The following is a 22872-nucleotide window of genomic DNA, read 5'->3' on the forward strand; positions in this document are numbered from 1 at the left end:
CAGTTGTAGAAATTTGCCTCTAAATTGGACACTGTGTTCCTGATGAAAAGGGCACAATTCTGTGGAAAGCCGAGACAAGATCCCACAGCTACAGGGTTTTGAGGGATAGCTGCTATATAAAATATGTAATCTGTATATGTGATGGTTTTAGAGATTGCACATGTGTAAATATGTATGGTGCCAAAAGTAGATTTTGTGTTCAATGGGCTAGGGGTGGATTCTCAGCCTCATAAAATCACACCATAAAGGTGACACACTGTTTCTCTCCTCCTATCAAGACAGGGAGGAGACTCGGACCCAATCACCTGTCAAAAGGGGAGAATTTAGGCAAAATCAGCCCACATCCCCCCTTTATCATATCATAAATAGAGACAGCTCACCACTCAAAAACACAGACAGGTTCACTCACTATCCTGATACTGGCAGAGCACCATGCTGCTGAACTCTACATCTTTATTTCTCCAGACTTCAGAAACTTGGCACTGCAGATCCAGTCCAGTCCTGTGCCGTGCTGTGCCGTGCTGTGACCAGAGTGCCTTGCTGATTGCTGATCCAATCAGTTGTGCCCAGCTGTCTGTCCTAGAACCAGATCCAGTACCCTGACCAGAATCTTGATGGACCAGAATCCTGACGGTTCTGTTTAAAAACATATCTAGTGAGTATCTATAAATAGAACTGTGTCACTAGCATATGTACTGTCCATAGTCAATCCCTATCTTAAACCCATCCTATCTTGTATTCAGAACCTGTATTGTTAGGAGTACTTTTGAATTATCTGAACTCTCTCCAAACCATTCTATCTTCTCCCTGTAATAGTATTGCTAAAACTATCTTTGTGCTGATCTTTTCCCATCTGAAGAAGGCGAGTCCTTAGCAGTCAGTCATTCTGATCGAGTGTCTGTGTTCCTGTGGGGCATTCGTTTTGTTCATAGTCATCCTCTAGTGTAAGAAATCCTTTTGTCATTTTAAAAGTGCATTCCTGTTTCCCATTCTTGCGCCTATCTCGAAAAAAGAACCTCCACTAAAACATCCATAACTTCCTCCGTTTTTATGCTAGAAACATAATTTCAACTTCTGCTTGTAGCTGCCATCCACAAACACATCTAAAACTCCATTCCAAATACATACGGGTCTCCCGTTATCGCGATTATTGCTCAGTCAAAGGTTTGCAGCGAATTACATTTTTGGGAATTTCTCACACGTGTAAAACAGCTTTTTATTGCTTCCAACTTGAATTTTAAGATTACAAATTGGTTCTGGGTATTAATTCATTGCTTGTGTTTGTGCGCAACTATCCAAAGTGGCTCCCATAAGAATTGATAGTAATTTCAGCACTTTTGACCATATTTAGTGTTTTTACCCAGTCCATTCTCAGATAACTTTAAAAGTCTTTTGGAGCCTGGCTAAAAGCTACCAAATTGAAATATCAGGTTTCCTCACAGAAGGAAGGCCTTTCCCTCCAGCAGGAAATCATACCAAAGTGGAAATTATAGGGTTTGGAAAGAACCTGGTCTACAGAGGCAAAAGGGAACAATGAACAGCTGCTGCTAAGGAAATGTGAGGCGTGAGGACAGTCGTAAATGGCCTCTGCCAAGAGCAAACAGGGAGGAGACTGCTTCTGAACTGCAGGGAGACAAAAAGAGGCAGATCCAAACAACCATCTGTGGCTGAACCTTCACAAAGAAAATGTTCGTAAAAGACTTATAAGTTACCAGTGAAAATTCTGAAAAATATAAAAGCAACAGATTTGTGAATCTAAATTTTGGCTGCACGTTTCAAGAGGCAGAAAAATCGTGTGACATGTTCTGGAGAGAAAGGGCAGAAATGTGATTTTACACAAAACGTATTTCTACTAGAAATATGAAACTTTATACACGTATGCCCATGTTAAACGCACACAGTTGTAGAAATGTGCTTATAAATTGGACATTGTGTTCCTGATGAAAAGGGCAACATTCTGTGGAAATCCGAGACAAGATTCCATAGCTACTGGGTTTTGAGGGATAGCTGCTGTATAAAATATGTATTCTGTATATGTGATGGTTATGGAGGTTGCACATGTGTAAATATGTATGGTGTCAAATGTAGATTTTGTGTTCGAGGGGCTAGGGGTCGATTCTCAGCCGCATAAAATCACACCATAAAGGTGACACACTGTTTCTCTCCTCCTATCAAGGCATAGAGGAGACTCGGACCCAATCACCTGTCAAAAGGGGCGTACTTAGGTGGAACCAGCCCACACACCCCCTTTATCATAGCATAAATAGAGACAGTTCACCACTCAAATACACAGACAGATTCCCTCACCATCCTGATACTGGCAGAGCAACCTGCTGCTGAACTCTGCATCTTCATTGCTCCAGACTCTAGAAACATGGCAAAGCAGAAACCCATTGGATAGCTGAACCATTTTCAGCTAGGCCTCCAATTCCAGATCCAGAATCCCACAAACCTAAGGGGAAGCATCAAAATACAGCCAGGCTGCGCTGTACTGCTTGCCTGCTAAAAGAATTATCATCCGAACCAAGAAGGGCACATCCATTCCAGTTCTGTGCCATGCTGTGACCAGAGTGCATTGCAGATCCAGTCCAGTCCTGTGCTGTGCTGTGACCAGAGTGCCTTGCTGATTGCAGATCCAATCCGATGTTCCCAGCTGTCCGTCCTAGAACCAGATCCAGTTCCCTGACCATATAGTGAGTATCTATAGATAGAACTGTGTCACTAGCATATGTACTGTCCGTAGTCAATCCCTATCTTAAACCCATCCTATCTTGTATTCAGAACCTGTATTGTTAGGAGTACTTTTGAATTATCTGACTCTCTCCAAAGCATTCCATCTTCCCCCTGTAATAGTATTGCTAAAACTATCTTTGCGCTGATCTTTTACCATCTGAAGAAGGCGAGTCCTAAGCAGGCCGTCATTCTGATCAAGTGTCTGTGTTCCTGTGGGGGGTTCATTTTGTTCATAATCATCCTCTAGTGTAAGAAATTCTTTTGACATTTTAAAAGTGCATTCCTGTTTCCCATTCTTGCGCCTATCTCGAAAAAACGACCTCCACTAAAACGTCAATAACTTCCTCCATTTTTATGCTAGAAACAACTTCTGCTTGTAGCTAACACAGCTTTAAATCACATCTAAAAACGCACTCCAAACCCATATGGTTCTCCCGTTATCGCGATTATCGCCCAGTGAAAAGTTTGCTGCAAATTTCATTTTTGGGAATTTCTGACACGTGTAAATCAGCTTTTTATTGCTTCTGCCTTGAATTTTAAGATTTTAAATTGGTTCTTGGTATTAAATCATTGCTTTCGTTTGTGTGCAACTATCCCAAGCGGCTCCCATAAGAATTGATAGTAATTTCAGTATTTTTTACCATATTTAGTGTTTTTACCCAGTCTATTCTAAAATAACTTAAAAAGCCATTCTGACAGCTTGACAGTTAGTTCCGTTTTTCTCTTGTGTTTGAAGGGGGAAAGTGGGATTGATATTCTGTTTGAATTCTGACATTCCTGAATACCTGCTCTCTCCTCCTATCTCTTTACATTGTCTATTAGAGGTTGAGGGGTGTGCAAGGGGAACCTATAACCACAGTGCTATCTGATCTGAACACACACACACACAAGTATTATTTCTGTGCTGAATTGTTTTGCTCACTATTACTCCTTGCTTATTAAAGAGATTATTCATTTTTACATCACCCCGTTGGTGGTTATTGTGTACCCATTAAAACATAGTGTGATTAAATTGTAAATACATGAATAAATATTTTCACTTTGCAAGCCAGCCTGATTCCTGGCTCAGTGTGACCGGGGGGGTTCCAGGAGAGGGGCGTGATATGAGTGGTATATCGTTCAGAATAAAGAACTTTTAAACAAAAATAAATATGTATTTCAGTTGTGCATTACACGCTAGGCGTTGACTCGGGTGTGTTCCGGATTGAAATCACTTACATTTATACTCCAGTGTTTATATTGTTTTCAATCCAAAGTTCCCTCCCTGCTGCCATGTGGGCGCTTTGAAACTTAATTTTCTTTTTGTATAAACGCCTAACAAATGCACAATAAATAAATGTTTCTACGGTATAATGCAGATGGTACCAAAAATACAGCTAGGCTTACTGGCTTCACACACAACCAAGTATCTCTTGGGACGAAAACCTTCACAACAATAGTTATAATATACCACTTCAGGGCACTATATTGCATATGTCAAAAAAAGAAGTGGTTGGTTTGAATGTAACAACACCTCTGTTACTCCAAAACATAATTTACCAGCAAATACAACAAATGCCTACTTAATATACCTTCCACCCCAATGTACACACTAAACTGTAGCGAATAAACAGTTACAATACACCAACAGGTATCTAACTACTTAAAACATACCCTTCATTGCAATACACTTGAAATACACAATCACAATTCTTGCTACTACAAAACATCTGCTAAAGTCTAATGTAGTTAGACTATGCTAACAGGTATCTAACTACTTCCCTTAATAACAACACACTTCAAACAAACATACTATAACATTTACACTGATATTATTGTAGTTTTTATTTTAATCCTCTATAGATTTGTTTTCCCAAAGACCCAATGATTATTCAAGTCAATACATCAACAGTGTAGCATGCACTAATGTTGTACCAAACATAGTACATAGAATGTACTGTTTATGAGGGTAAAAAAGGTAAATGTGTATGTACAGTTGTATGCAAATAAAGCTTTTCAATTATCCCGCTATACTTTTTTTTTTCACACTGAAAACAAACTAGAGATTCCAGCTTAACTACTATATAAAACTTAATAACGTTACCAAGTTTAAACAAATTCATATTCCATAAGCACTATCCTCAATTTTATTACAATCAAAAATACCATATACTTTCTACTCCCCCTATAGTACCTATAATTTCAATACACATATTATAGCATATATCGACTGGCCACTGGCCAGAACCACCACATTATAATTAAACCATATAACAAATACGTACAATACATCTTCAAATTACAAAACTTGCCCTGAACCCCCTGTTATTGAATCAGTGTCCGCGGACACTGAAATTGACCGTGGACACTACTGCATCTGAAAATCCTTTTTTACCTGTAAAAAACACACCATATCATCTTTTTCCACTCCCCCCTTTCCAGGCCCTTTGTTGGCCGCCAAATGACCCTAAATGTGGTTTCCAAATTGTTTGTACACAGCGGTGTCCGCTGACCACCACAGTGTCCGCGGTCTTGGTGTCCGCAGTCTTGGTGGCACATGCAAACCTTTTTTTCACCTACAAGACTGCCCCATATCAAATTTATTTCACTGCCCCTCCTTTTCCAGGCCCTCTTTTGGACACCAAATAACCCCAAATGTGTTTTCCAGACTTTTTGTTCATCGAGCTGTATGTGGTCAGCGGCTGTGCACAGATCCAAAATGGCGACTGTTCAAAAAAACATGAGACACCTCACACTTTTCATCATCCAATCAGCAGGCGCTTCTGATGTCCGTGGACATCACGTCGCCTGCTGATTGGGCCAAGGGATTGTCCGCAGACGGAATAGGGAAGTGAGTCCGCGGACCAAACCCAGATATCACTAATTTCTTCTTACCTACTTTTTGGCCGTTTGTAAAAAAACTAGTGGATGGATTTACACCAAATTTACAAAAGCATGCTTTCGGGACCAAACACATTTGGGGAAAATATGTCAACCGTTTTGGGCTGTAGGCATGAGCACATTTTATTTTCCATTACATCTATGATGAAATAACACATTTTGGGACACCCCTTATAACTTTGCCCCCCTTGGACGAAAACTCACCAAACTTCACAAAATCAATCCGAGGGGAGCACATACTGGTTAGGATTCATCCGGGGAGGGGGGGCAAACCTATAAGCTGCCCAAAAAGTGCACTTCCTATGAGTTGAGCAACTTAACCATAACTACAGAATGCTACTGCAGGCCCTGTAATAGAAAAGCGTAAACTGTTTGCTCAAGTAATGACTTTATATGTTTGAAGCTTTTAACAAAGGGCTTGGACATGGAAAACAAGTTGGTTTTCTGTCTCGGGAGGATAGCACAGCGGCAACGTGCTCACCTTGGAAGCAAGACGACACAGAGCAACACAGGTTTGATCCATGGGTCCACGCTGGTTTGATCCCTGGTCCAGCGCTGGTTTGATCCCTGGTCCCATGCTTAGAAACCTCTGTGTATTAAGCACGTTATAAATAACATATCATAACTGCAAATTACTAACTCATCATAAAGCTACTATTCACTTCCTTCTCATGCCCAGCAGGCATAATGAAGTTGTAGCTCCTGTACACTGAGTCACCTCTTTGTGTGCATTTATACATGATTGTCTCATCACATAATTTCATTTTAAAAGGCACTGTGTAAATGCCACATTTTTTCGATTAACCTAAAAGTGAATTTAAATGATCAGAACAGATGGACTTTTACAATTTCCGTCCATGTATTTTGTATTTGAATTTTGTTACAGCGTATATATCACTTTTATCCAAAGCGCTGAACAGCATAGTTAAAAGAACAGTACAATACAAATGAGCTCGGTGGGGAGGTTCAAATATCAGATCTGAAACCAAACAATCATGGACAGTGGAGAAGATGATTTTTCAGGGAGAGTCGAAAAAGAGAATAGACAGTGATGGAACGAAGAGATAGAGAAAGAGTGTTACAATGAAGAGGAGCAAGAAGCTCGAAAGATCGAAAGCGAGACTAAGCGCTGGGTGGCCGGGGAACAGTCAACTTAAAAAGGCAAGAGGAACGAAGAGGTCGAGAAGGAGTATAAAAGGACAGAAGAGCACCAAGATAGTTGGGGGCTAGCCCATAAAGAGATTCCAAGACTAAGCAGAGGAAGTGGAATTTAAGTTGAGCGTGAAAAGGTAGCCATCCAAGAGATGGAAATGAGGCTGAGATAGAATCACGATAGATAAGAAGACAGAGTAGACGAACAGAGGAGTGGTATATAGATTTCAAAGGAGCCAGATGAGATGAAGGAAGACCAACAAGCGTAACAGAACAATAGAAAAGTTGAGAAACAATGAGAGAAGACATAAGCAGTTAAGTTGCATGGAAGGTAAGAAAGGAGAAAACTTTGTGAATATTATACCAATGAAAAAAGCAAGACTGAGATGTGAGAGAAATATGATGGGTAAAAGAAAGATTGGAATCCAAATAAAGGCCACGATTTTGCACAGTAGGAGAAGTAGAAAGGGTAGAGGGTGGAACAGAAATAGATGGTGGAGGAGAACAAGAGTTGGCAGGGAAAAATAGAACCTCAGTTTTCACAGCATTCAAGGTAAGAAAGTGGAGTGATATCCAAGATTTGATGGCGGTAAAACAAGAAGAAAGAGTGTGGGGAATTTCAGGTGTGAAAGACGAGAAGGATAGAAAAAGGTTGTGTGTCATCAGCAGAGAAGTGATGAGAGATTCCATAGGAAGTAATCACTGGAGCAAGTGTATAATACAATGGCGTTCTTGCATCAACTTGTTGATCAAATAGCATTAGCCTAAGACCACAAAGAACCTCAGACATGATCTGGCCTCATTGGCTGACATTATTCAAGTATCTCATGGATCACAGGGCAGAACAAGCTCAGAAACCACATCTGGGCATACCAGTAACCTTTGGTTGGACTTTGCAAAACTGGCAAATTAATGATCGGCGGAAAAGCTTTGCGGTAATCACAGCCCCTGGCAAGTGCTCATGGAATGATTCGGTTACACTATTTTATCAGTCTTCTATGCAATTATATAAGTGAAAAAACACATATAATCACTCTTCATCCTACCCAGAAAGGTCCAGTCCTAACTAAACTGCTATGCCACATTATTTCTGCAAAAACCTTCAATGAACATCAGGCAAGGTTTTGGAAGTCTAGGCACAGCAAGCTTAGGACTCATATCTTGGCATACACATGCAAGTTAGGACAACTCTGCAACAGTGAAGAGTGATGAATGAAAATGCTTGAAGTTTTGTGCAGAAGGCATAAAAACTAGCAAGCCTTGTTGGAAATGTGCTTCTGGCACAGCACTAAGACTGATTTGCATATGTGAGTTACACTTTGGTAATCACAACTTTCCTACTGTAGTGCTAGGAATAGTTTGGGTACCCTGTATTGAGAGTGAAAAGTATATATGGCTGGAGGATAGCTCATGGGCAATGCGCTTTTCTTGAAAGCAAGACAATGCAAAGTAGCACAGGTTGAATCCCCGACTTGCGCTTAGAAACTGGTCACTGTTACTAAGCGTGTATAAAAGAACAATCATGATTATATATTTTCTGGTTATATAACAATGGGCAGCACATGTTTTCACTCGGCCACTGTATCTTTTATCCTTGAAATCATAATTGTCCTAATTGGGTGGAAATGGAATATTGTACTGACACAACACAAAACTGCAATATCAAATATTCTGCTAAATGTATCCTGTCCAATCATCCAAGCTTTCGCAGTGCAATAGAACTATTTTCATGATCCAGAATGTGAAGTGAATTGAGTTGCATAAATGTATGAACACTGTTTCATATTGCTTCTGAAAGGTCAATTTGGATATCTGCACTGGGGCATTAGCCACACATATTGTGGTTATCCTGGATACTGTGTCAAAGGGAGGAGGGAGGTGCCATTATAAGCCCTTGCGCTCCTTAATGACACATTTTAATTTCCATCTTTCCTACCTGTGCTGGATGTTGCCAATGTCCTATACGAGTGCAGGGATTGGGCCCATCACTGGCATGCTTATTACATTCAAGTGGTGCCATGGGGACTTGATCAGGGCGGTCCAGTGAGGCGTTGTGTTGTGCATGCGTGCAATAGGTATGGGTAAAACCGGAAAGTGTATTGAATGCCAATGTGTGATTGTGTGTGGCCTACAGGTTTATTTCCGAAAAGCCATGCCATTTGGCATTTCCTCCTTTATCATCTGTGGTAGGCAGGTGTTCCTCAATAACAGAAATAATTTCTGTGGGACAGGTAATTGTTGTCTGCATCATACCAAATGTGTATGTTGAAGGTGTGCTGCATATTTTTCTTTTCCTGGACTTTGTCATTGTGAGGGTCACATACATGCAGTCTGTGATGCTGGAAATGCCTTATGGAGGGACAGGCCCTCCTAGCCTTTGTCCTACCTCTTCTCTGTGTGTGTTTTCTCTATGTTGTCTGCCACTTAGGTCCAGCCTGGACCTCCGGCAGTGCAGCTCTTCATATTCTTCTTTTGGTGAATAACACCATGGGATACCTCGTGGCACCCATGGGTGGGGGTAGACCATTGTGCCCCTTATGTGTGTTTTGGGCACCTTTGTGTTTCTCACAGAGCAGAGTATGGGCTGGTGGCAGCTACATGCTGACTTGGTAGTGTCTCTGAGTGTCCTCCATTTTAGGGCACCCAGGCCCTGCCATAAGAATCAATGGATTTCTGATTGAAGGCAAGATAAGCACAGTGGCCTCTTGGTTTCTATTGCCTTTTACCTTGTTTCCCTGGGAAGCCCTGACTCTGTCCCTTCCTCCTGACCTGCTCTTGGGTGGACACATCATATATGGCACTGGGGCTGCCTCCTGCCAGACTGACTGGAGCCTGCCCAGAAGCTGTGTGTGGTGGGTGCACCCTAGGGGTGAAAACTGTATGACTGGCGTCTGAAGTGAACTCACATTCTGTGTTGTGGGTGTCTGGTTTCTGTGTGTGTGATACACAAATAATGTGTATCACACTGTGTGAATGGCTGACTGAGCCTGGATCAGCCAGAGTGAATGAGGGCCAGATGTCTATATCTGTGTACCTCTCACTTACCAATGTGTTCAGAAGCTGAAGCAAGAAGAAGCCATTCCTTGAAGCCCAGCAGGAGGAGAAGTCTGCTGCTTCATTTTCTTTGTGTAATCTAAAAGCTGCTGTGTTCTTCAAGGACTGACCCAGAGAGAACTGGCAAAGGAACAATCTCTTGAGCTATGAGGGACCATCATCCAACCTGATACTCTTCACCTGATGTGCCCTGGAAGCCAATCCTGTGTGCCTGCTGTCCGTTGAAGGGGTCTTTGTGAGTTCTGAAGAGGATGCCCAGACATCTTGAGTAAAAGAAGAACATTGGTGTTACCCAAGTTCTGGAGGTGTATTTCATGACCGCTGGAATCCATTGCAGTCAACCCCCCAGAAGAGGAGGTACCCTGGAATAGTGCTTCTGGACACCTGGAGCTGGGATATTTTCAAACCGCCTTAGAACATTTCAAGGGAAATCCTTGCCACCATCACCGACCACATTTTCCGACCGGGGAGAGTCCAGAGTCGTAGAGTGCAGAGGAAGGTCTGTCAGTGGGTTTCACACTCCCAAAAAACTAGCAAATATTTCCTGAGGGTCCAGACTTGGTGAGTGTCTGAGGTCCACTGCAGTGGTCGAGTCCAGGTGCCAGAAGCCATCCAGATGTCTGTGCTGTGGCTGTAACACCAAAGAACTGAAAGTCAGAAAACCACAATATTCCGAAACCTGACACCAAAAATGACCTATGCATCCGTCGACACCAGAAGAAATAGAAGGGTCCCATGGGTCTTACTCTCATCTGCCAAGCCTTTAAGGAGCCCACAGCAAGTTTAATCTTTACAGGACTTCTACAGTCGGTGAAATTGTCACCAAAGGAGATCAACGCAAAGTGCAAAACTGCTGTACTTCTTTTTTTAATTATTTGTAACATTTAGTTTATTACAAACTTTTATTACGAAAAATCCTCCAAATTATCTCATAAACAAAAAAACACACAAAACTCAAATCATATGTACTAGGCTCCTAAGAGATTACAATGGAACAGCAATCAACATTTGACAGTTGTAACAATTAGTGTCATGTAGCTGCAAAAGTGCAGCTCAACCTACCTATGCTTTCACTTAAGTATTTCTATTTCTAATCTCCACCAGAAGATGTTACTTCTTCCACATCCTTCTGCAGGATATTATCCAAAAAGTCAACTACAGCACTTGTTTGCTGAACATTATTTCTTGAGAGCATCGAATACCACCAATCATCTACATTGTGGGTTAATGGTGCATATTTCCCCAAATACAGTGAGCGTTCATTTATTATGTCAACACACTCAGTGATTACATGTTTTAACGATTCCACTGCATTTTTACAAAATCTACATTGATTATCCGCTGTGTTTTTGTCTTTTCTAAGCCACAGCACTTCTTTTGTGTTGTAAGCATTTAATCGCAAAAAAACTGGTTGCAGTGATATTTTGAGGGAATTTCTTTAGATATTTTGGCAGTTGATCTAAACTGTTCGCTGAGCAGCCAATATAAAGAGAAGTCTTTAATGCAGTCATTTTATCGTTATTCTGGATCCAATTCCAAATTCTCACTTTTTTATTCGCAATTTGTGGGTGGACTAACACCGTTTGCCATTTTATTCCAGCACACTTGACAATGTTGGTTATCTTTTCTGCCCAACATGCCAGCATACGAGAGTGGAGATATTGTTCTGTGGAGGCCAGAATACGATATGCAGGTGCAATGTCTTATACTTGGGTTTTTCTTAGCACAGATATCGAACGCCATAGAACAGTGCCATAAAGTGAATCAAGTCCCAATTCGTGCCTTATAGCTGTCATTGAAATGTTCATTGGCAATCTTAGGACCCGCCTCCAAAACAGTCCTTCTAGAGATGACTAGATGTTATGATGCACCTTCCAACCAGCCTCAGGACCAAAAGTGATCGAGGGGACCACCTTCTGCCTATAAAATTGCAGGACTGCACCAGTGTAAACTTTCTGTATTCGGCGTGCAACTTTGCTCCTTGAAGTGAGAACGTAATCATCCTTTGTTTCAAGTCTAATGACCACTCCCACTCTCTAATTGAGCTCCTGAAAGTTATGCCTAAATATCAAATTGATCTTACTTTCTCAATCATCTTTCCATTTATCGTCCATTTAAAGTTTTTATCTTTAATTTTCAGTACCAATTGTTAGAATCTTCGTCTTTTTTTCGTTGATCACCAATTTGTTTGTTTCTGAATATGATTGAAGACCTTTTAAGAGTCCTAGCAGACCAATTTGGGTGGAATCTATCAGAACAATATCATCTGCATAAATTACACAATTTATTGGCTAACCATTCACCTTTGGAGGAAAGCAATGAACTTCTTGAAGTGCCGCCGGAATATCAGCAATATACAATTTAAACAGTAATGTGCCAAGGGACAGCCTTGTTTAACTCCTCTGTTGGTGATTAGTTTGGCGGTAAATTCCCCCCTGTCGTTTGTTCGAACTCGAATCTTAGTATTGGCATGGAGAGCCATCAGTGGGTGAAGTAGTGACAGAGGACATGCCCACTTAGACAGTTTAGCCCAAAGTTTAATGCGGTTTATTGTATCGAAAGCTTGTTGCATATCGATAAAGGCAAGAAACAGCTTGCGCTTACTTTTTATGGCCTCCAATTTTAACAACGTCAATAAAACCAAGTTTAATTCTGTTCTCAAACCTTTCGTAAAACCCGTTTGCCTACAGTCTGCAATGCCTGCGTTTATGGGCCAGACTGTCACTTTTTTTGTAGAAAGGTGGCACAAATCGTTCCAATAGTGTCCTGAAGAGCAATTCGACGATAGTTTGTAAGATCGTCCCGACTGCCCTTCTTGAACACTGGAACAACTATTGCGGATTGCCTTGACCTGGGTATCTGTTTCAATGAGGTGATCAAGTTAAACAGCTCTTCAATAAAGCCCAACCATTGAACACAGTTCTCTTTCAGCATGACATTTGTTATGCCATCTGGGCCGGGTGCCCGTGACTTTTTGAGCTGTCGAATCACAAGTTGAATATCGTCCTCTGACTCCACTACATTCCACTCTTCATTACACGTTGGTGTTTGTTGAGAGTCTGGCTTATCAATAGCATTGAATATCGCTCGAAAGTGTTGTATCCATCGATCATTTGGGATACAATTTGACAGTCTTTCACCTTGGTTCAGAGATCCCTTGTTTAATATTGACTATATTTCTCTTGATTTGTGTTGGCAAATTAGTTTCAGAATATGTTCACCTCACTCCTGCTCCCTTATTAGAGAGACATTTTTTTTGCCAGTTTCTATATTGCATTTTTCTATTTTTAATTTGATGCTCACTTTTGAGGCCCAGGGACCTTTTTAGCAACCTAAGGTCACGCTTCAAATTTTTTTTTAGTCTGCACAGAGGTGCTAAACATGTGTGTTTTTAACTGCAACACTTTCTTTGCCCGTTGACATTTTTCATATAATCAGTAAGTAACAGAGCATAATTTAACTTACTTGTTGTAGACAAGTTTCCATGCAGTAGGCTTTGTTTTAACATTGTAATGTGTGATGTATTTATTTTTAGCCTGTTAGATCCACTATTAACATCCAATGGCATTGAATATATTGCACGACCCAAAGTATGCGTACAAAGCCATGTCATGGCCAAGATATCATGATCACTTGAGAAGGTTTTGGGCACTTTCAGGTCATCGATTTTTGGCCACAGAGAGTTAGAAATCCAAATGTAATCCAGGGTTTTCGAGACCAAATCTCGATGCCAGGTACCATTTGGCGGTGTATCACTTTTTGTCTTTCCATTTAACATGTTGCAATCATGCGCTTCAAGTGAAGTTTTCCAATAGTTCCTTCTCCAAACCATATTCGCCTGGGACTTCTTTGCCGTGGCGTATTCATCTTTATTATCATCAAACCAGGAGCAGTTTATATCGGCACATATAATCACTGGAAGATCATCAAATTTTATTTGGCAGGCATCGATCATCGTGGTTATTGAAGCAATGTATTTGGCTGACAAGATCATCTGCGGGTTCCAGTATGTATTGATCAAGAGCACGTTTTTTGACTGCCTGTGGCACTCTTTATTCAATTGTAGCAACATTCCTTGAACAAACACATTTGGATTAAATGTTTGTACTAATACCCATCCGGTGATGTTATTTATCATGGTCAGGAGACCAGAGAAAGGACGACCAAAGTTATTTTTCCCTGCAGGATTTAGCACAATTGAATAGCCGTCTCTCGTGGGAGGTTCCCTTAACCACGTTTCCTGAAGGCATATTGCAAAGTTCTTATTCACAGAAAGTGGAAAAGCCTGGAACAAATGATTGAAACCTCTGGTGTTCCGGGAAATCAGTACAAAAGGGTTTTCCCTTTCTGTTGATATTAGTTAATTCCACATCGGTCGTTGCTGGTTATGGGTCTTTCCATTTACAGAATCTAGTCTATACCTTGCATCATCATTGGTCTCTCCGGTATTGGAATTAAGCATATCTTTCATAATCTCTTTTCTTCTTTCATTTGTAGTTTTTTCATCGTGTCCACACTTGTCACTGTTTTTTTGGAGATTTTGACTGCTTCTTACCATGGAGAGGTCGAACCCATATGCTAGTAGCTCTTCTTTAGCGGCCACTAAAGCGTGATCCACCGCATGGGACCTGATGTGAAAAAGGACCTGGTCTGAACAGTCTTCTGTAATATATTCCACTATCTCAATGTCTTCGGGGATGATTCTGCGCAATGAGGGAATGCTTTGCAGTAATTGCATCACATTTCTTCTATTCAAGTTTACCTCCTTTCCTTATGGCAAGATGTTTTTGATTGACACCTTCCAAGACCTTTGATTAGACTCCTTTTTTCTTTCACCTGTCACAACTGTTTTTAAGTCATTTTGTTTTTGACTTTGAGCAAACGTCACTCTTGGATTTAGCTTAGACAATGCTCTTTACTTGGTTGGCTCGGTGAGCTCTACAGGCTTGTCTTCCTTTGGACTTTGACTTGTAAGTGAGTTCTTTTGTGCCGTTAACTGGAATACCTTAGTTTTGGTCTTGTCCAACAACATCTCCATTTGTGGCAGAAGACTCATAGATATTTGTGTTGGCTTAAGAGCAGATTTTACTGGAGTGTGGCAAAACGCCTCTTCTACGGCGTCCACCACATTTTGGTCATCGTGTGATTCAAGTGAGTAGATGGACCACTCACATGGGACTTCGGACCCTTGTCTGGAGTCATTTATAGAAACTTCAGAGTTCCGGCATGGTCTTTTTTTTGGGTTAGACCTCTGACCATCCTGAACCTCTTTTGTTGTTACTACTCTGTCTGACGAAAAACACAGATCTATTTGTTTTGGGGTCTTAGACGCTGTGCCACTTTGAAAAAGCCCTGGCTTTTGTGGGGTTGATAGGTTTCTCACAATTGTTTTTGTTAATTCCGCTGGGTGTCTTTTCTTTGCACCTTTCTTATTGATTGCTTTAGGACCAATTGTTCTTTGGGGCTTTGACAGATTTGAAGAATTAGGGAGCACCGCCATTGGACTTTGCGGCACCAACAAAGATTCTGTATGTGTTAATAGGCAATTTAGTTCCTTGTTCCGAAGCTTGGACTGCTCTTGTGACATTGATGGTAGTCGCGCAGGGTACACCTGAATGACTTTCTGGTGGTACTACACTGTGTGACAGAGCTTGACTCTTATCTGCAAGAGAATTACTATTCACGGTCACAAAAGCCTGATCACCTTCTTTGATACAACAAGCCTCCTTCAACTTTCAAGTTGTTTGTGTCGTCAGGTGGACTTGCTCTTTGTGGGACTGCAAGAGGTATTGTACTTCCATCATTCGATAGAAAGCCCGAGTTTTGACTTTGATTTTCTTGTCTATCTCCATGTTGGGATAGACCATCCTAGATGCCATCTAGCTGGCTGGAGAACAGAGTGCCTTGTCGATGTTCCAGCCCTTTCTTATCAATGTGCCGAAACAATTTTAAGCATTCAAGGATTCCATCCATGAGATCCACTGAGTTTGTATGTTCTCTCCCTGCCAGGTCACCAAGTCTGTGTTGCCACTGCATGGTCAATTCGCCTTCTCTCTCAATTCTTTGTTGCAACACCTCATTTGAGTGTTCCGTTTTCAATAGCTTTCCATTCATATTTGACAACAAAACACTCTGATCCTTTATAGTATCACTGAGGGAGTCATAAAGTTTGACAAAGGGAATGAGATCAAATAAAGTTGCTGCAAGAACATTGTTGTGAGTTTGTATTCCTGTGGCAACTGATAAAATCTCATTGGCCACATTTTCAGGCTCGACCTCATGGTGCTGCTGAGTTTTATTCGCAGATTGACTGTATTGATCTGTTGTTGATTTTCCGCTACTATGTGACTCATGCAGGGTATGATGCAATTCCTCAGTCGTCTCTCTTACTGCATTATTTCTTGCACTTGTCACTATAGAGCGTGTACCTCTTATCGTACCACGGCCATGTGGAGTACTAGTTTGCTCCATTTTTTTTTTGTTGCTGGGAGATATCAAATGAGTTTACTGCCTCGTCCACGGTATGTGTATAATGTGTATCGTGTATTGTCATAGCTTTCTTGCTTGCTACTGGTTTCCGGCAGCTGTGAATTAATTTCTCTTTAATTTGAAGGTAATCCTCCTTCAATCGTTCTGTCAATCGGGCTTCCCGACCAACCAAATTGACTCTAGGAGTTCTGACGTATGATACAGATTTATTATTGCTGCCAATAAAATTGCCATCTTTATTTGATCGCGGTTCGCTGGTCAGGAATGAATGCATTGATGTAAGAGATTTGATCCTTCTTCGAGTCCTTGGACCTCATTACATGGATGGCGGTAAGGGTTTACTGGTACCGGTAAAGGTACCAGTGCCGGTAAACCCTTACCGCCTTACTACAAGGTTCCTTTGTGGGTCCCTACCTTAACGACTGGTTTTACCAGCCGTTAAGGATGGGACCCGCAAAGGGACCTTGAAGGTAATTACGGTACCGCAATTTGTGGTACTGTAATTACCACCTTCCCCATTCCCATTGAGCCCTATGGGGGCAAAAATGGGAATGGGGAAGTGCCATGGGGAATGGGGAATTACCGCCCCCAGACACCTTGGAATAGGGTGGTAATTCCACCATTCACCATTGCGGACTCAGTAAAATACTGTTGTGGCAACCATGGCGCTAATAGCGCCATGGTTACCGCCTTCCGTGTAATGAGGCCCCTTGTGTTGTGACTCCTTTACAGCACGCTCACTAACACTTAGACTTGCTAAAGACTTCAGAGATGACACCTTCCATGTTTGTGTTAGATAATTGGAGTGTTGATCTAACATTGATAGTTCTGAGCTTACCTCAAAGGATACATTTTCCTCATAACCGGCTCCCGGAGTGGGAACCACTCTGTTCCGCCTACTCTCAAACAGCATCTTTTGCTGTGTCAGTGGACCTAAGCATGGTGCAGACATGTGCGAAGATTCCTCTTGCCTCTTCACCGACCTGAGGCAGTCTGGGCAGACTGGGAGTCTATGGGATGCCACGCGGCGCTCCGTGCCGGCACACACCTTTTTAAAGGTGGAGCTAAAGTTGTTAAAGGGCCAGTCTAACACAAAAAAGCACAAAACCACCATCGCTGCAGCTCCTCCCAACAAAAGATCCTGGGCAGACTGGGACTCTACGGGACTCCTGCTGAACTTCAGAAATACTTTGGTTCCATTTTTCTTCTTGGACGCAGCATCCAAGTAGCTCATTCTTCCAAGGGGGGTCCATCCTCAGTGGGAATCGTCGAGTGAAACTGATAAACTCTGCCACTTTGCCTGACAAGGCACCAAAGGTACTGTGATGAGGATGAGGATCTTCTAGTCTCAGGAGTCATCCAGGGGTCCCTGATTTGTCCTGGATCCTGTTCTCCTGCATCAGGTCAAGGTGTGGTAGGTCCAACGGAAAGTCAGCAGAAACTCCTTCCTCCCCTTGAGGGTCTTGGCGCCTGCACTAGCAGTAATGCAGGGCACCACAACCCCCATGGGAAAGAGGGATAGGGTCCATGGATTAGATGGGTAAAGGGAAGCAGGATCACCGGAAAGAGGGTTAGGGAGTAGTGATGTATAGGTAGGGGGATTTAGGGAAAAACATGCTCCTTGGCTCTTTGGTTTGTTTGCTGGCTAGCACGCTTAATCTTTTGGATTGGCTGCATGCCAGGTGATATGATATGATATGGCATTTATAACGCGCCTATACACAAGTGTTTCAAGGCACGAAAAACTTGTGAATCTCTCTCTCGCATCCATCATACACACACACTTTCTGGATGGTACTGAGTTTCACTTAGTTTTTTGCCTCACTGAGTTTTTGCCTCAGAACACTCACACCAGTTGCCCACTGAGAAATCAACCAAAAGACTCTGAGGTGACCCTAATGATCAATTTACACAATGACACTGTTTCAGCAACTAGCAAGAAACAAGAGTGTGCCCAAACATGGTTGAGAACATTGCCAAAAGAACATTGCCATAACATGGACATCAAGGTTTTGCCAGAACACAGTGTAAACACATTGCCATTTTCCTAAAACAAGTAAAAGAACTTAGCTTCCTCCATGCATGTAGTCTGGTGTCTTTTTTTTAGTTTTTTAGTTTTTTTTCTTAATGCTTTTAGTTTATATTCAATCAAGAACAAACTTCTGCATTTAAATTCACAAAGTAAAAATTACATTTCTAAATAAAAACAATTAAAACCACTTTCACTAAAAGAAAGATTAAAGAAATTCATCAGTATCAGTGGTTACAGATAATGGAGAAAAAAACTCCATCTATTTGTGTAGTTTCGGTGGCATGTGCATTATAGAGACAAAGTTGCTGACCAAAGTTTTCGAATCGTATCTACTTATAGCTTTTTTACATATGTCGTATGCTGCAGCGTTATGAACTATAGATTCGGCCCCAATCAAGTCCGACCAGAACTAATCCCTGCTTATGTACTCCATGTGCCTGACTCACCCTCCATAGCCCTATGTATGTAGTCCGGTGTCTGTCTCTGCTGTATCAGCTGTCTCAGAAGTTGTCAGACAGAGCATTGTAGCAGTGGCAACTGCGGTCTGCCAAAAAGGATGCGGTTAGTATGCGCCCAATCACAGACACATTGTCTGTCTGTCTACTGTGATCACATTAGCGATCCTCATGCGATTTAACAGTTTATGCGTCCTTCGGCACAATGGCATGCAGATTAGTGGTCCCCCCGGTGCCCGATCCTAGTCTCATGCAGTTAGGATTTTGCTTTTCACACAAATGCGCTATGAGTTTCAAGCCATCATTTATCTGCTTTGAAGCGGAGCCTGGCAAGAGTTGCTATAGGTGAGAAGGTCTGGGCATCGGCCTGGGCGTTGCCTGAAGAGTTTGTAGGCTCCGTAGGCTGTGAAATTCCAGTACTGTTGCTACTGGGTTTTGTAGTCTTTCCCCTGTTTTGGTCCTTTCTGTGGTCCTGCTAGCTTGAGCTGGATGTCTCCTTCTGGTGCACCTCCAAGAGGGGCAGATGTGACATCTCGAATGTGATTGCCCCCCCCCCCCCACCATGGCTGCTACCATGTGCACTCTAGCCAGCTTCATGACATCCTGTGGCCTCCCAGGCATTTTGGGGTGGTGGAACCTTTTAAAGAAAGCAGACGTTTATTGAACATTATTGGAATGGGCTGTAAAATACAAGATAAGTTACTCCCTAATTTTCCATTACACGTTGCCCAGGTGGGGGGTCTTCACACAAAGTAGTATATCTAGTCTAATGAAAGCATTCTGCTACTGTTCACAACTAACCTGCCTTTCTTCTCTATTCTATTCTGATACACCTCACTTAGGAATTCACATGCCTATATAAAAGTGAATGAATTTAAGTATTGTGTGGTACCACATAGACTGTATATATTTGCCCATTTTGTAATAGGTATTTCCAAGTACAAAGTAATGTATTTATATTCCTGAATTGTACTTTATATAAAGACGCTGTGTTATCACCTAACATAGTGTTTGGAAATTCCTTTGCTGGGAATTGGGGACTCACTGTACTGAAGAACATGCCTGCCTCATCTCCTGAGAGCTTAAGTCTTGGTTGCTCGTCCATTCTACCATGATAGAGATCCTTTGCTGGGGTGCACTGTGCCTTTGTCCAATAAATATAGAGGACAGAATTACAGATAACCACATCCAGTCTTTAGACAGTCCAGTGCACCAACAATCCCGGAGAAGCCTGAAATGGATCAACAAGTCAGACATGCACTACTCAAAGATTTCTGATTCATAGGAAAGCAAATATGGTACTCCGCCAGGCAGCATTCATGAATGATCTAAGCAAGAATGTGAGCTTTGTTCAAAGTGGTGTCATGGGCCAAGACAACTTTGCTCTTGCTCAATATTCAACAAGCAGCGACTGAATTTAGGCCAAAATCCTCGTTTTCACTGAGTGACTCGGAAGGTCCCCCTCCGATGTCTTGGTTTTCAAATGAATGATCCTGAAGGCATTACCTGCGGTTCTTCAAGACCAATGCAACTTTGGTCAGTTTAATACCATTAATGACAATGAGTACTGGGCTCTTAGAAATCGGTTCCATGTAATAATGTTGCCACAAAAATCTTGTCATGCAAAAATATCGCCGAAAAATGCCCGTTTTTTGTGGCGACATTATTGCATGGAACATGCGGGGGACACCCCCGCAACCCCCAAACTTTTTTTTTTCTTTTTTTGCCCCTGTCCCCATATATATGGTCACCCATATAATATCGCTGCAACCTTTTCCCGGCGATATTATTTACGGCAACCATATATATGGGGATATTACCTGATACCTAGAAATCTAGCCGCTAGAATTTACAATGTGATTAAGCCTGCTGACAAGGGTGGCTGGACCATGATCATGAGCAAAGAACAATATGCCATCATGATTCAGACCCTAGTGGGCTATGGCGATCATTACACTCGGATCACTGCAGATTCATCAGTCCAACTTAAACAGAAGATACAGGAGATTTGCACAGCTGGTATTGAAGATGGTTTTCTTACATCGAATGCAAGCAATGCTTTTGTTACAGAGTGACTGCTGATGTCCGGCATTATATGCACTATCTAGGGTGCACAAAAATGTGATCAATCCACTGGGCAGACCAATAGCGAGCCTTTGTGGTTCGATTCTTGAACCAGCGGGCCAATATATAGACAGCTTTTAAAAGCCTTTAGTTGCTCAGTCTAGGTCATACATCAAGGACGCAACTGGTGCTATTAACATCGTAGAAGGAACTCTGTTCAACCCAGACAATAATACCATGGTCACAGTGGAAATTTCATTGTTGTACAACAATATACCTTAAGAGGAGGCAAGATCCTTCGTTAAGAAACAGTTGGATACTCTCCCTGGTCCCCAAATTGTTCCCACCTCTTTCATTATGGATCTCTTGAGAATCACGCGTTGTGAACATTTCTTTGCTTTTGAATCCAAATTCAAATTGAATCCCCAGAAGAAGGGACAGCCATGGGGGCATGCTTTGCCAAATGTTTGGCAAACCTTTTCATGGCTAATTTGGAGGAGGACCACATATATGCAAACAGCCACACACACACACACATACACCTGTTCTGAGGACACAAGCATCTCAGATTGCACATTATGCCATTTCCAATATGTATTAGTTGTACATGTCCTTATACAAGCCATGTTGACACTAATCCATAACATTTAGCTCTGTGCTTTGGATGTAGGCATTAGAAGGTGTCAGTTTCACTCCCTTGACAAGGTGCAATTTACTAACTGGCACGTTGCGAAAGGACAGACAAAAAGTGTTCTAATTTACAGCACTTGGTTAGTTTTCCTTCCTATGATGCTGTCTACCCTTTGCCGCGCAAATATCTTCACTGCACAACAGGGCTGTCATAGTGTGTTTTAATCGTTAGTACTCAGCAGTATTCCTTTCCAAAATGAAGGTTATTCTTTGCTGCACAACTGCTTTTCAGAGTTTATGGAGCGTTCATTCATGTTTTAACTATTCTCTTAATGGATACTTTGGTAAACATGGTAGGATAATGCTAGCTACAGCAGGTTGGGACTTTGAGCTCACTCTTTCAGAGTGCTCTGAAGTAAGCTTTCTTGGAAGTGGCGTCTGTTAAGGGCCCTGGTGTCCCGGGCTCTGCTGTTGGAGGGCCTTACTGGGCAGGCCCACTGCCTGGTGCGCAGTGCTGGTGCTGTGCAAAATAAGGTGCTGGAGGCAGGTGTCATGGTGGAATATGACTGCCAAGTGGGAAGTCGCTTGGCCCTTCATCAGCATGATGACACTTCTCCCACATGTTATGCTACACTTGACTTTTGCACGAGCCCAGGAGGGGCATTAGTCACAACATCCCATGCCAACGGTATAAGCTAAAACAACGATAACACAGTGAATAGCAACTGTAATTTGTGGGGTTGTACCATGCATTCAAATACATATTGCCAGTTCATAACCATAGGGATACTGGGCAGATGAAGATACGAGCAAACTTTATTAGTTCATTAACATCAGGGTGGGGCAGAAAAAGCTGCACATGGGTACGCCAGGGGCCACATCTGCCATGGGGTGAAAGTTTGGGTCAAGGAGGCAGATACGCATACAGGCACACTTTGTTGGTCCAGGAGAGTCTGTGCAACACTGACCTGCACATTTGTTTCCTCAGTCAATCTTGTACATCTGCTATCATTGTGATGTGTAGGGCTGACATCTCTACGTGCAGGCGAGGCTGCACCTGGGTCATCGGGGGCCACTTCTGCTGCGTGGGGCACCACAGCGGCAGCAGCACTCCCACAGGTGGGGTAGATGATTTCAATGGAGTAGCAGAGTTCACCCACTTCTCCCTCAGTCAGGAGCTTGCATTTGGGGATGGGGCAGAGCTGCGGGCAGCGGTTACGGGCTGCACATGTTTAGGCACACCCTACAGGTGAGGCAGGAGTACCCTTCCTTGTTGTTGCGGCGTTGGAGCCCGCTCCGTGCTCTGCCTCAGGCGGGTGACCCCTCCCCTCTTCCGGCAACGCTGCACTTTCTCTCCTTCATGCAGGCTTCCCTTGTCTCCCA

This window comes from Ambystoma mexicanum, chromosome 5q (assembly GCF_040938575.1).
Source record: "Ambystoma mexicanum isolate Mex_15411 chromosome 5q, UKY_AmexF1_1, whole genome shotgun sequence".
Taxonomy (NCBI): Eukaryota; Metazoa; Chordata; class Amphibia; order Caudata; family Ambystomatidae; genus Ambystoma; species Ambystoma mexicanum.